The sequence below is a fragment of the Pteropus vampyrus genome, unplaced genomic scaffold, assembly GCF_000151845.1.
Source record: "Pteropus vampyrus isolate Shadow unplaced genomic scaffold, Pvam_2.0 Scaffold75, whole genome shotgun sequence".
NCBI lineage: Eukaryota > Metazoa > Chordata > Mammalia > Chiroptera > Pteropodidae > Pteropus > Pteropus vampyrus.
The window spans coordinates 3,900,309-3,916,026 of NW_011888856.1; the positions used below are offsets into that span (position 1 = coordinate 3,900,309).

Sequence of the window (15,718 nt, forward strand, 5' to 3'; positions counted from 1 at the left end):
TTCTGGTGAAGGGTGTTCAGAGCCACGTTGTTCTACCTCTGCACAGTCGGGGGTGGGTCACCACGTCTGCTTCCAGCTTATGTGGCCACCCCGACCCTTACCGGAAATGTAGCTGTTAGCTGGACAGTGCCAAGAATCAAGAGGAGATGGGAGGTGGCAGGATGACGGTCCGTCACAGCGTGAGAGGAAAGTGGGGCTGGCTTAGGACGTTGATGGCCATGTGACAGCGTTCACTTTAGCCTGAAAACAATGGAACATCATTAAGGGAGACAGATTTCATTTCAAAAATTCAACTTCTAGCCCAAGCCAGGACAGTTGCCTGGGCAGAGGCAAGTTAAGGAGGAGGAAGCCCACTTAAGATGCACTTAGCAGTAACGCAGAGGAGAAACGACGGGAGGAGCAAGGAGCAGGTGGAATCTGGAGTTATTCGGTGAATGGACTGGGCTTGGTTTGTGCCTTATAGTGGGGGCTGGGCTAAAAAAAAGTTAAGGGTGGTTATAAAATTTCGATCTTGAGCAAGAGTGAACAGAAGTGACAGTCACCAAGGTGTCTAAGTGGAGAAACAAATCTGGGCAGAGGAGAAATAAGTGAGGCAATTAGACTCATTCTTCGGAGCTCCAGAGAATGGTCTGCCCTGTGACAGCACAGACGTGACCGCGCCCAGGGCATGAATGTCATCAAAACCGTGAGTGGGAATAAGATTTCTCAAGGAGAGAGAAGGAAGTGAGCAAAGGCGCGGAAGTGGAACTTGGTGGAACAGAAACGTTTAAGAAGGCAACATGGAGGAAAAGCGCTCCCTGAGGAAAAGTGAAAATGCACTTCAAGAAAAACAGGAAGAAAACCAGGAGACAGCAGTGTGTGGAAGCAAACGCAGGAAAGAATTTTTAAAGTGAAGATGTGCTTGACTGTGAACTGGCTGCAGGAGTGGAGCAGCATAAGGGCTGAAAACACGTCCGCCGGGCTGGCACTGGGAGGTGCCTGGTCCGCATGCTGGGGGGACTTTGCTTCAGCAGCGTGTCGGGACAGAAGCCGGTGGAGAACCGGAGACACCGAACACAGACAGTCAAGACGTTAGGCTATGAATGAAAAAGACAGAGGTGGTGGTTGTACTCCCCCGACTCCCCTCAATATGGAAGAGCCTGGAGAGGGAAGGGTTGAAGATAAATGTGAGCAAGAGTAGTTAGTGAAGGAAAGTACTTAGAAGGAGGGAAAGAACAGGATCCAGGCTCAAGGGAAGAGATCGATTCAGTGACAGAAAGCAGACTCAGTACCATACAATGATTTTTCTCTTCAACTGACACACAGAGAAAATGCTAAGTGGCTGTCGACCATCAGCATCAAGGCGGAAGGCAGGAAACCGAGGGCAGTAAGGTCCATCTGTGGTCTACGGACTTACTTCTGGTTTGGAAAGTTAGAACATGATGCGGGACATCGACTGGAACCTGAAGACTCAGGCGATTTTCTGGGATTAGCAAATTTAACCACGAGGCAAGATCAGAACATGAGTTGAGTCTGAGTATTACTGAGATGTAATTAATTGCCTGCAGGTCCCACGAGAATTATCTTGAAAGCCACAGAGATGCGCTGGAATCAATGTCACTTTGCTCCCTTCCTTTCATTTTCTTCCCCCAGGTGTTTTTCCCCTAAAGCAGATTCTGTACTAAATCACCTTGATGGTGGGTCTCTGACTCCAGTTAGTCGTTCCTCTGCCTGTGGCATCCTTTCCTGCTTTCATATCTCACCGAGTTCCACTCTGATCTCACCGAGTTCCACTCTAAGCATTTCCGTGGGAGCTTTTAGGTGTCTTCACACTAATTTTACTTTATTATCTTCACTGTGTCTTTTGCATTACATCAATAGTCTGTTAGTTTCAGGCTTTGCCTTATGGGTACCAAGGTGATTAGTATGTGATTTTGAAAATCACTTGAGTTTAAGTTATTTTTTGAGAGATCCTCAAACAAGAATCGATCTAGGCGATCAAATTTCAAAGCAGAGGTGCATATATATATATGTTGCCAAATACAGTCTGGTTGTCATTCGCCAATGTTCCTGGTGGCAAACCTGTTGGAAGCATTGAGAAACACGTTCTGGTATATGGCATCTATTACTACTAGACTTATGATCTTGGTTAAGTTATAGAATGCCCCTTCTTCAACTGCCTCTTTCTCAAAAGGTAGTTAGGATTAAATAACCATATAAATTTCCTTGGCACATAATAAGTGCTCAATAAATGGTAGTCATTTTATTATTATTATTATTGAATTCCTTTTCTGGAATCTGCTTGTAACATGTAATTACCTAAGCTGCAGAAAAGAGTAATAGAGATTTTACTTGCACACTGGGATTTTCCACACTTTTTTGCAATCTGATTTTTCTCCAGCTTCATTGATGTATAATTTATGCACAATAAAACTTATGCATTTTTAATGTACAGTTTAATAAGTTTTGGAAATTGTCTGCTGTTATGTAACCACTACAACAATCAAGCTATAGACCATTTTAATCACACTAAAAATTTCCTCACACCTTTTTTAAAGTTCATCCCTTCCCCCAACCTCCAGCCACAAGGTAAACTGATCTGTTTTTTGACAGATCGGTTCTGGATTTTTTCAAATTTCATATAAATGGAATCAGGCTGTATATAGCCTTCTGAGTGTGACTTTTTCATTTAGCACAATGCTTTTTAGATTTATTCTCGTTGGAACGGATGTTCTCTTCCTTTTTAATTCTGAGTTGTATTTCATTGTAATCACACACCACAATTATTTATACGTTCACCACTTAATGGACATTTGAATTATTTCCAGTTTTTGACTCTTATGAATAATGCTGCTGAGGATGTCTTGGTGTATGTTTTCATTCCTCTGGAGTAAATATGTGGGAGTAAGATTACTGGTCATTATGGTAAGGGCAAGGTGAAGTTTACGAGACACTAGCCAACGATGGCACCGGATATACGGGACCTATCTCTTTAAAACTGAGCTGATTCTATGATTATTGTATGTTTCTGTAATCACAGCCATACCTTAGAGGTAAGAAGGGTAAGCAAAGTGCTTTGCCGTTACACTAAAAACAAACAAAGAAAAAGAAAAATGGATAATGACGATAACGCTGATATTGAAATAGCAAGCATTTATAAGGATATCATTTATAGCACTGTTTAAAATGGAAAATATTGGAAAGAACCTAAATTTCCAACAATTGGGAATTGGGTAAACAAACAATGACAAAATCATACAATAGAATATTTTTCAGTTATAAAAATGATGCCGTAGAAGGGTAGGCAATAACTTGGGAAAGATATTAAAAAACATTAAGTGAAAACAGCCAGTTATACAACCTGTACATTTAATTAGATTTTTGCTAGAAAATGCCCACCTGTTGTCTATTCACCTAGCCAGCCAACCACCAACCACTTACTGAAAGATATATACCCAAGTAAGAAAACTGGTGTCTCAGTATGGAAAGATTATGGGTCACTTTATGTCCTCTTTTCGTTTTGCTTATTTCATTTCTGTGGTGTTTTTCTGTTGACTGTTTCTTACTTATTAAAATAAGAACAAATGCTATTGTGTCTAATAGTGAGAGAAGGAGTGAAAGAGAGCAAGTGCCAGCCAGCTCACACGAGTGTGTCTGTGAGCGTGAGAAAGCATGCACTCGGTGATGGACTGCTGTTCCCAACTGCCACCTGCCCGCGTCTGCTGATGACTTTGGCTTCCAATCTGTCTCCTACTCGAAAGTAATTCGAGTCACAGGTCCCAGCAGATGATTAGTTTATTTTCGATGATGAGATGTCTCTCTCTAGTTCATACCTGTAACCTGAAAACAATTCATGCCTATGTCTGAGCCTCACTTAGACCCACCTCCCTAAATCCATGTAGTTGTAAGAAGATTCTGCTCGAAGTCAGGAGTTGGACCACAAATGCTGTACCAAGCTGAGCCAAGGTTATGATTGGTTGAGACTGTGTACTACACACACACACACACACACACACACACAGAGCAAACTTCCAGTCTATAATAGAGGTACAAGCTAATTGCCAGCTGTCATTTATTAATGCTCTTAGCATTTTTTTCTTGATTCCTAGATCAATTTTCTCAATTACATTACCTGCTGCTGGCTCCCAGTATATATTATGCAAACATAAATGTAAACTTTTGTATATTAAAACTCATATTTAAGTAAAATTTTGACAACTGAAATTTTAGTATTTTGGGAATTTAGTTATAGCTTTATTCCTTAATGTTAAAAAATTATATATTCATGTCTATGGCCATGCTACCCTAAACAAGCCCAATCTCGTCTTATCTCGGAAGCTAAGCAGGGTCACGCCTGGTTAGTACTTGGATGGGAGACCATCTAGGAAGACTAGGTGCTGTAGGCATAAAAAATAAGGGATTGTAAACTGACAAGGTCTTTGCAGTCTGTGAGGTCAAGCAAGGGTTGCCTCATCTAAAGAAAAAATTATACATTCATAATTACTTTAAAGCTGGTTTTCTCTTTTTCATTTATCTACCCATTTCATTTATTTAACATATCAGTCAGAATAACAAAAACAATATTTAATTTATCTGGTTCAACTGAAGAGTTCAATGAAGGGATGGTGTTGGGGGCTGAATGTTTGTGTCCTCCTAAATTCATGTTGAAATCCTAACCTTCGAGGAGATGCAGTTAAGGGGAGGGGCCTTTGGACTATACCATGAAGGCAGAGGCTTCATCAACGCGACGAGTGCCCCACCACGAAGAGTGATCCCTCATCCCTTCTGCCACGTAAGGCTACGGCCAAAAACAGCCATTTAGGAAGCATGTTCTAACCACACAATCTGCCGATACCTTGATCTTGGACTTATCAGCATCCAGAACTATGAGGAATAAGTTTCCGTAATTTATGCTACCCAGTTTACGGTATTTTGTTATGGCAGCCTGAGACAAGTAAATGGTTTACTGAGATTTGGGCAGAGCTGAAGGTACCAAAGAGGATGTGGAGACGTCCTGGAACTGACAATGAGGGAGCTGTTACCAGCCTTAGATCTGAAGGGACAAGAGGAGGAACTAACACTTCTGGAACCCAGTGAGTTGGTGCCATAGAGGCGGGGCCGCCCCATGGGAGCTGTGGTTATGGCGGGCACAGCCATCCCAAAGCGAAGCGCAGAAGGAGAGTGGACTGGGAAGAGGCACTCACTCGCCTGTCTCTCTTTCCCCCTTCCAACCTCCTATCCCCCGAAGGCGGTGGGCAACCGCCCAGCAAGGAAGCCTGGGTGATGGAGGCTACGGGGTCAGGACGAAGATCGGTGGAGGAAGATGGCGAGCAGAGAGTAGATGGCAAGGGGAAAACGAAACACCCTATTCACGCAACCAATACTGTTTTACCATGTGTGTGTTCCAGGCACTGGGCTAAGTGTATTTGACTCACTAAGCTTTGTTTGGGGTTTGTAAGTAGATCTGTTGGGCACAGCCCTAGTGGCAATTTATTTTTTCTTCGGTGTTATTTCTGTTTACAGCATTTCAATAGGGAAAGCTCTGTGCGGATTAGACCTCCAATGAGGTTCGCTACCTTTTGCTTCTGCTTGCTGTTCTACATAATGGCACACTTTGAAAAGCCGTTAAGTATAGAACAGGCACGACTTCTTATAATGAAGCCTAGGAGTAAAATACACAGTTGAATTTTGGAATTTGACGTAAGGGAGTTTTCTAGGCTCTTTGTTGGCTTTAAAGAAAAAGCACAAATAAGGACACAGAACACAGGAGATAGGAGGCAGGAACAAAAGCATATAACTTAATGAGCTATCTGAAAGGGAATTCACAAACTGTGCTTCCTGCGCCTTAATGAGAAAGAGGAGGCATCTGAGTGAGCAGCTGATATTATTACCGGGAATGTGCTCTGTGGAGAAAGGCAATGGGTTCTCGAAAAAGCATCATTCTGATAAACATGCTAAACCAGAAATTACAAACCATGCTTCTTCATTCAGAAAGAGCTTCATTGTCTAACCCACAGGGCACTGGGAGGGCCTGCACGTCTCCACTGTACTCTGGCGATTCCGTAGGCCATCCATTGCTTTAAACACCATCCTATTCCCCCGCTTCACAGAGGCCGAGCAGAAGAAATTGCACAGTACAGGTCTATCTTCTATCACACAGCAGATTAGTTCCTTTGCTACTTCACATAAATTGGCATCTCTTAATGAATGTATAAAGCATGGGGATGAGAATATCTTGATTCAGGTTCTGTTACTGTGTAAACTTGGACAAGTGACCTAGTTTTTCAGGACCCCTATTTCATCATCTGTGAAATGGCGGTAATGCGTAGGGACCAACGGGAAAACAGGTTTACCTGAGCTTTAGAAAGTCATCCATTGCACGAATTGTATAGAACATTATATCATATGTATCTGTGTGCTCATGTTCCCATTGGTGAATAGGGTAGATTAGTATGCTTTCCCAGATTCTCCAAGAACTCTGTGGCGCCTAAAAACAATTATACAAATCTAATGCCCACCCCCTACCAAAACTGACAAACCTCATTTTAAACTCAAAAATTCTACAACTTCATAAAAATCTCTGGGTTAGGCTTAAACTTCAGAGCTGCCTCAAGCCCTTTATTTGGGCTTCAACTGGTAGTGGCTTTGGCAATTCTAGGTTTAAGTGTCCACTCTCTTCCTATCTTTAATGATCTATAAACAAATCAGATTCTTAACAAGGAGATAAGCCATTAAATGCATTGAAACATTCATATTTAAAAGATCATTTTTACAGTGTGAATATGATTTGTTTTATCTGTATTAAAAATCGCCATTTTAATATTTGGTTTCTCATAACACGCTTGACATATTTAATAGAATTTCAGAGTAAAAAAAAAGATCTTGCAGTAGCACTGTCCAAAAGAACTTTCTGAAATGATGAAAATGTTCTAGAGATCTGTATTCTCCAATAAGGTGGTCCCTAGTCACATCTGGCCATCGGACACTTGACATGTAGCTAGTGTGACTGAGGAATCAAGTTTAACTTAATTTTAATTTAAAGAGTCATACATGGCAAATGACTACCATATTGGACAACGCAACCTTGGAGAACGTTCCATATGACCCATACCAGAAGGTGAAAATCACGTAACACCTTCTAAAACAGGTTTCTAACAGCGACACTTTAGTGGGGCCACACGATTTTTTGTGGGAGCCCTGGGGAGGGAGGCCATGCTGAGCACTGTGGGGGTTTAGCAGCATCCCTGGCCTCTACTCACTAGATGCCATCAGTAGCCAATCCCCAGTTGTGACAATGTCTTCAGGCATTGTCCCCTGGAGGGCATAGGTGCCCCAGGTTGAGAACCACTGACCTTGAATAAATTGTCCTTGAGCTTTTCCTTGAAAATACCCAAGGACCAGGTACCTCATCAAATAGACTGATCCTACGTTGGGTTCTTGAAATATTACCTTATTCCAAATATATGGCTGCCCACGCGTTCTCTCCTCTAGTCTTCGTACTTGTTGACAACTCCGGTAAACTGTTGAGGACAAAGGCAGAAACAGACAAGCTAGTTGACATGTGTACTAATAGGAAGCACAACAGTGGTTAAGACTGTGGGCTCTGGAACTAGAGAGACTGGGTTTAGTTTCCAGCTCTGTCAGGAACTAGCTGTGTGATCATCTTAGAGTTAATTCAGTTCTCTGTTTTTTAGTTTTCCACTTGTAAAATAGGAATGATAACAGTAACCGGGGTTGTTTTAGGATTAAATGAAATATGCTTGGTTATTATAAGTAATAATAAAAATAACACGCTACTTTCTTGTTGTGCTATTATTAAATATTTTATCACGTGATCTTCACAATGATTTTGTAGTTATTCCCATTTGACAAATGAAAAATACTGATGCTCACATAGTTTAAGTGATGTGCTCGATGGAGATGGCAGTTATGCTGGATCAACAACCCATGATCCAGCACACAGCCAAGGGATTCATTCAGTTCCCAGCCGACTGACTACAGGCGTCAGGGCGATATGTGGGAATGGTCCCTCTGGCACTACGGTTATCAGTGGGCTATCTGCCCTTCACGCTCTTTAAACAGTTCAAGGCAAATGCTCTTTGGGCAGGGGCTACTGGTTGTCCCGATACCCACTCTTCCTTTCTTCCCCAGTGACAGAGGCCCCATGATGGCTCAGGTGAGGAATAAATTTCTGGCCTCTTTTGAAGCCAAGTATAACCACGTTCTTGCCTGTGGAAGTTGGGGGGAGAGGTGACACCTGTGACTTCTGGGTCTGGCCTTTGAAAGGAACTAGACCTGCGCCCCTCTTTCTACTGGCTGGGATGTGGCCACGGTGACGAGTGAGGACAGCGTTGCAGATCGTGGGCTGGCAACCATGGATCGAAGGCAGCAGAGCAGCAAGCCGCAAGGAACTGGGCTCCTTGTCCCTTTGCGACTGCCCTGTCAGCCGAGACAGTGTGGGCTCAGATGACCAGGTGAGTGAGAAATAAATGTCTTGTGGCCACCACCAGCGTGGCCTGTCTCCTAATTGTACACCGCTGGATTCAGACACTCCAACCTAATTCCTCAGGTACGATATTAACGCAGCTTTCTGTAGGGGTATGAACATTCACTCGAAACAGATTTCGAGCCAAAATGGCCAATCTCTCACTTAGCTCATATTATTTTGAAAGACAGAGCCTGAGAATGGTGGGTGAGCAAAAGAAGTGCAAAACTTAAGAAGTGTAAGTGTCAGGAACCATCTCTGAGGGAGCGCGGACACCGTGAGGGGAAGCAGCAAGGTATGCTGCCCAAGATGATATGAAAGCTGATAAAAAATGCTTGAAATGCAGAAGTCAGTGGCATTCCTTGGCTTTCATGAATACTGCCAGTATTAAAAACAAGCAAACCTGACGGATAGGGCAATGCTTCCTTCAGCTGAGGCCTGGGCGATCATCTGTGCTTAGCAGGGCAGCATGCATGCTTCTACCAATAACCATAATTTAAAGTGCTAAAAGCATCACACTGAAATATTGGTTGCCTTCACGCAGGCTGGCTGCACAGACACAAGCAACTGGAAGGTGCTGCACAGTCACTGGGCGCTGGGCTGGCATATTTACTGTGGCATTTACTACGTCGTCACCGCATTGGTTGTGTGGATGTCCTTTCTTTAAACTGTGAGCCCTCTATGAATTATCTGCCTTTGCACCTTCTGTCTCTAGAGAGATCAATAAATATTTAAATGGATGAATCTGTTCAACCTCTTCACTTTGCAGTGACTTGTTCAAAGTCAAAATTAATTAATAATAGAAAAAAATATGACTTGCTTTTTTCCTGTTAAGTGGAGAGTTCTATTTTTCCCAGGGGCTGGAAAGCTAAGACAAATCTTTTATTGAGAGTCCTTGAATCCTGATTCACATATCACATAAACACAAAAAGCACACATATACACATGCACAAACAAACACACTGCATATTTAGATATGCATAAACACACAAGCATACAAGCAAACAAAAAACACATAAATACGTATCCACACAAAAAACATAAACAAGCACATCGGTTACACATTTGAATTTCAGGTAAACAATGAGTAATTTTTTTAGTATAAATAACTCCTAATATTACATACACAGACATACATGGGACATACATATACTAAAAGAATTATTTGCTATTTGAAATTCAAATTCAACTGTGCATCCTGTGTTTTTATTTGCTAAATCTGGTAACTCTAAGACAAATATACGTGTAACTCCACATGCAGAATCACATAGGCAGCTACATACACACACACACACACATGCACGCACACCCCCCCAAGGTTTAGTTCTTCCTAAGCGATCTGCCACTACCAAACTGGTCATTAGCGTTCTAGTTCTAGCTCTCCTTCAGAGTTGGGGAGATGTCAAGGTGTCCCCAATCTTCATTGATATGAAGAGTTGCTTAAGAAAGAGCACACCTCCCCTCAAAGATTCACATACACACACACACACCTCAGCATCCGTGTTTACAATTGTCATACTAACGATTCCTTCCTTCTATATGAGTTTGTAAAGAGATTCAAGCTCCAGAGAGGAGCTTTTTCACTAGAAACCTGTGATGCTGAGTTTACAAATATCCTTAGCAATGAATGATGGAGTGAGTTTGCATGAAATTCTACTTCTGCTTAGGGTGCCACCATGCACCCCTAACTTAGAGAGCCTATGGGTAACTCCTGACTCTTTATTGCCCCCTACCCCATAACCCTTCTCCATTACACACTCACCAATATCTACTGAATTCGGGTCGGATTGAAGTGATCGTGGTTCTACCGTCCCTAAAATCTTTTGATGTCACTCTATTTTCTCCACCATTACCCCAGACCCCTCAGCATGGCCTCCAAGGCCCTTCACTATCAGAACCCATTCCAAGCTCAGTTTCCACCTTTTACCTCAGACATTCAGGTCTGGCCCCGTTCAAATGAATTCTTCACCTCCTTCTCTGCCTAGTGAATTAATTATGTTTGCGATCGCTTTGTGTATACTCTCCAACCCCAGCCCACACTGCCTTCCACTCCTGTAGAATTAATCATTCCCTCCTCTGGGCACCTGCAGCCTTTTGCATATACTTCTCATTGACCATTTTAGTTATTTATTAACGCTTATAAGCGTGCGAGCCCTTCTGGGGCAGCGGTTAACTCTTATTCAGTGTCTAGGACAGTGCCTGCCGCAGACTAGGGTCTTAGGCCATGATGTTGCTGGTAGAATGTTACTGGGTAGCACTGTGTGCCACTGTTAATAGCTGGGGCTTCGGAATCAAGAGACCAAGATTTGAATCCAGGAAACACCATTTATTTCCTCCATGACCTGTAGCAAAGTTATGTAGTTTCTCTGTGGTAGGCAAACAATGGCCCCCAAAGATGTCTATGTCTTGATCTTCAGGACCTGTGAATATATAGATTATAACTGCACTTTTGGTTTATTCTGTGATCCCAGAATTATTCAAGAGAAATATTTTTTGAGTTCTCCCAAACTCCAAAGTTTGAGGAAAAAAAGTATTTTTTTTTTTTTTTTATTTCTAAAAACTTTCTAAACTTTCTGGCTTTATCCCCAGCATCTAGCATGTTGCTTGGCAAATGGTAGATGTTCATTAAGTAATGAATAAATAAATGAATGAATGAATGAATGAGAAAAGGGGGCCTGTAGAATTTCTATTCTTAAATTTCTATGTATAAATTGATCTTGTAGTTTGAGCCAGTTCTGGTAAACTTTTGTAAATGTTTCACGCCTAATTTAAAAGGATGCATTTTTTGGTAGAGTAAAAAGCTCTGTTTATTAACCAGCTTCAGTGTATGTATCAGAGGCTCCAAAACCCTTATGCGTTGTTGTCTATTTGATCTCTCAGTTTGTGAGAAAACTGTTTCAAGCCTTCCATCAGGTTTTAATCATCGCCAAAAGTAGAGATGACAATTTTTCTGGGCTAGCCTTTACTTTGAATCTTTTAAAAGCAAGGATATGGAGATTTGATGGCACCAAAAGATAGAGTCCAACCAAAGCAAGACTAGGCTAAGCAACATTCAGCTACCATCCAGATTGCTTTATTCCCTCTGCTAAGGAGGAAGAAATAACTGCTTTTTTCTACTCTCATAGTCTCACGCTCTCATGTTAATCCAGTTCCCTTGACTAAAAGGGGGATGCAAGGAGTTTGCCTTGACACAATGAGTCAAGGTTGTAGGCTCTACCAGGTGTTTGCTTCAAAGACAGTGGGACTGTGTGTCTCCTTTTATTAATTCTCCTGGGCTGGAATTAAAGGGCCTTCAGATGACATCAAATCATGATGCTATCAGATGTGAACTGCTAAGGGACCACCTTTGTTTGTTTTTCTTTTCTTCTAATGGACATATTAAATAGCAAGCAAGCATCATTTCCAGACAGAGGGAAAATGCTCAAAGGAATTTTGCAAACATTACATGGTCTCTCTGGGAAGGAATATGAAGCTTGGAAAAACTGCCACAGTTTATTAAATCCATTTGTTTTCAAATAGAAGGATGGCTTTTCACGTGGCAATGCTAAAGAGCCCCAGCCCGCAAAGAGAGATTTTCCGCGGGTTTTCCTGTGGCATATCGCAATTGTGGGTCTTTTTGGTTTTGTTTATCTACCCCTGGGCTGTTATTTGACATGAGAGGTGCAGGCCTGCTGTATTACCACTGTGAATTGTACTCTACCTTATCCATTAAAAATAAGCTTCAGAATTAAATCTTTATTTATCAATTGTTCTGTTTCAAATTTATGAGTTTCAGCTTATATGTTCATTATTCCTTTTCTTGGATCAATATTGGAAAAAGCACAGCTTGTGTATTCTTATTCTTTGTGCAATGTCTCTGATATAGCTTTGGCCATATCCCACTAAAATTTGAAATTCATTCTAGTCCCTATAATCACTTTCTAAATCAACTTTAACTGAAATTTTAATTTCTTCTTTGAATCCAGTATTATTTAGTATTTAGCTGTTTTCAGTTTTCAAGTGGGATTTTAAAAAACCATTGCCATTAACTTGTAATTTTACTGTACTGTAGTAAAAAGTTGGCCAGTATAATGTCTTTTTCAAAATTATTGAGATTGGCTTTTTGGCCCAAGATACCAATTTTTGTACATGTATTGTGGATGGTTGTAATAAGTGTAATTCATGGTAGACAAAGATCCAAGCTTATTAATTTTATTAAATTTTTATATCCTTAATAATTTTCTTTACTACTTCTCCAGATTCTAGGACAAGCATACTAAAATTTCTTATTGAATATACATACTTTGTTAATTTCTCCTCCTAATATATTTTTAACATTTTAATGTTATGTGATTCAATGAAAACATCTGTTCTATTTCAATTTTATTTGCTATTATTACCATTCCTATATATATATATTTTTTGCCCAGTGTATTTTTTCCACTTCAGTATTTTTGTCTTTTCTTAATTAACTTTAGTTGAGTCTCTGGAAAATCTCATATAATTAAATTTTTTACTTCACTAAATCAAAATAATTTTTGTTTTTAGGACTTTGATATTCACTTTGATTCATATTCACTTTGATAATTTATTTCACCCTGATTTTGTGTTTTGTACTTTTAAACATTTTTTCTTTGTCTTCTATTTTTTCTTTTCCTACTCTTTATAACATTGACCAAATTGTCCTAGATTTTTTCCCTATTTCTATAAAAATTAAAATTTGTCATTTTGTTTACCAGTGACAGTCTTTAAACTGAAAAAATTTTTTTGTAATACCAAGGATAAAATAATGCCTTTTGAATACCTGTATACACTATGAGAGATTTAGCATCCTCATACTTTGTCCTGCCTTCCTGCCTTCCTGCCTTCCTGCCTTCCTTCCTTCCCTTCCCTTCCCTTCCTTCCCCTATCCCCTTCCCTTCCTTCCCCTATCCCCTTCCTCCCCTTCCTCCCCTTCCTGCCTTCCTGCCTTCCTGCCTTCCTTCTTGCCTGCCAGCCTGCCTGCCTGCCATCTCTTCTTGAGTTTTATCAATAGACAGGAGACTTTCCATCCAGATTAATAATAATGAATTTTTATGTTACAAATATTAACTTTAAAAAATTATTCTTGACATTGGCATGTAGTTCCACTCTAAGCTAATATCATTTAGACTAACAAAATCATTCACTTATTTTATTGCTCATCACCATTTACTTCCTATCCAACCTCCGGCCTCAAGTTCTTGGTTTACAGCATTTGTGCATCAATACTTTTTCAAGTAATTTTTATTAAAGAACAATTGCTGGTGCTATGCTTCTTAGTTCTTGCATGTAGAAGCCCCTTCAGATGCTCTTGCACATGGTATCACCTTATGGATGCAAAACACCTAGGTCACAATATTTCCCTCTCAAATGCTGTGGTTATTCTCTGTTGACTTTTGGCACTTGTTATTTTTAAAGATGTCTGATGCCAACTGAAATATTTTATTTTATTTGGAACACAGCCTGTTTTTAACTCCTGAATGCTTGTATGAGTTTTTTCTTTGTTATTTGAGTTTAAAAATTCTATCACATAGATGTGCTTTTCTTTTCAGATATTTTGCCTGGTACCAGGAGACCCTTTTGCTCTGAGGTGTCCAGTCTTTTCGAACCAAGGAACTTTCCTTCTATTATTTGTTTATGATTGCTTCTTCCCTTTCACTCTGCCCTATTTCTGGAATTTCTCTTTGAAACACACACACATACACAAAAATCCCCTAGGTCTACTTTTCATCTCTTTTACGTTTCTGCACACTGTATTGTTTTTTCTTTAGCCTTTTTTTGCCTGCATTGTGGGAGCCTTAATCTCATCTTTTTATGAACTCACATGTGTCTGTAATATTTCATTTGCCGAAGGCAACTGCATGTTGTTTAAAAAACAAACTATTGTCTTACTTTTACCAATAACAGATTAATTCATCTTACTGATAAAAGTTAAAGCAATTCAAATAAAATGAAAACTGTCCTTAACGTCTTTCCAACTCGCTTCCTTTCTCCAAATTAAAAAGATGTATATATCTTTCCTATTTTTTTCTATGTATTTACTATATCCATATAGAAATGTATGCTTTTGTTTTTCTGTTATTTGCATGGAAACTTTCTATTCATACTGAGGTCCATTTTGACTGAGATGTCACTAATATAAAAAAAATTAAGATGAACATTTTCAAACACATGAAAAGATAGAGAGAAGAGTACAATAAACTCCCATATTACCAGCATCCAGATTTAACAAATATCAAGATACTGAAACATTTTCCTTATCTATCCCATTTTTGTTGTTAAAGTATTAAAAAAAATAATCCTATCTAATATACAGCCTGGTGACTGTAATGAACAATACTGTATTTTGTATATTTGAAAGTTAGGAGAGTAGATATTAAAAGCTATCGCCACAAAAAATGGTAACTACGTGAGGGGATGGCGCTGGTGCCCTTACTGTGGTAATCGTTTCTGCAATATATACGTGCATCAGATTAGCACGCTGTACATTTAAACTTACAGATAGTATATGTCGATATCTCAATAAAGCTGGAAAAATAAAAAATGATCCCAGACATGATGTCATTTTATCTCTGAACACTAAGTATGCAAATCTAAAAAGATGGACATTTTCTTACATAACCACCATGCCACTAATTTTCACGAATAAAACTGACAAAAATTCCTTAGTTTCACGCAATATCCAATTCCATAATTCCCTGAATGTTTCTTTCTTTCTTTCCTCTTTTTGACACGGCCTTTCAAAAGTCACAGAAAGGGGACGATACTGTTATATAGTCCGGTCTGAATAATCTCCCCTTCCCTCCCTTTCTTTCTTTCTCTCCACCCTCCCCGCCCCCCACTTTTTCCGTTGGTCTGCTTGAATCAGGATGCAAACAGGGTCCCCACACCCCCATTTGGTTGTCCTTCCTCCTGCGTCCCTCCTGATCTAGGGCAGTCTCTTCCCTCCTGGCTGTGTTATGCCAGTCAGCGGACTTCTCAAACGTCCTGCACCCTTGCGGTGTCAATTAACTTGCCCTTTCCCCCACCACGCCCGTTTTTTCTATAAACGGTTAAGTTTTTAAAGATTCGATCAGGTCTGATTTACCTCAAGCGCCCATCGGAGGTGAGGCCGCCCCACACCCGAACGTGCACCCGCCAGGCGGAACCGCTGTCGGCGACGCCAACGTGCTCGCGAGCAGCGCCGGTGCTCACTTCCGCCCGCGCCGGCTCGGCGGGCTTCCGGCGAACCTTTTTTGGCTCTTGCTCTTGATC

At 40.6% G+C, this 15,718-nt stretch overlaps 1 pseudogene; it reads left to right on the forward strand.

Annotated features, from left to right (window-relative positions):
• Positions 1 to 4,266: 4,266 nt before the first annotated feature.
• On the forward strand, positions 4,267 to 4,385 carry LOC111741294 (annotated as a pseudogene).
• The last annotated feature ends 11,333 nt before the right edge of the window (positions 4,386 to 15,718 follow it).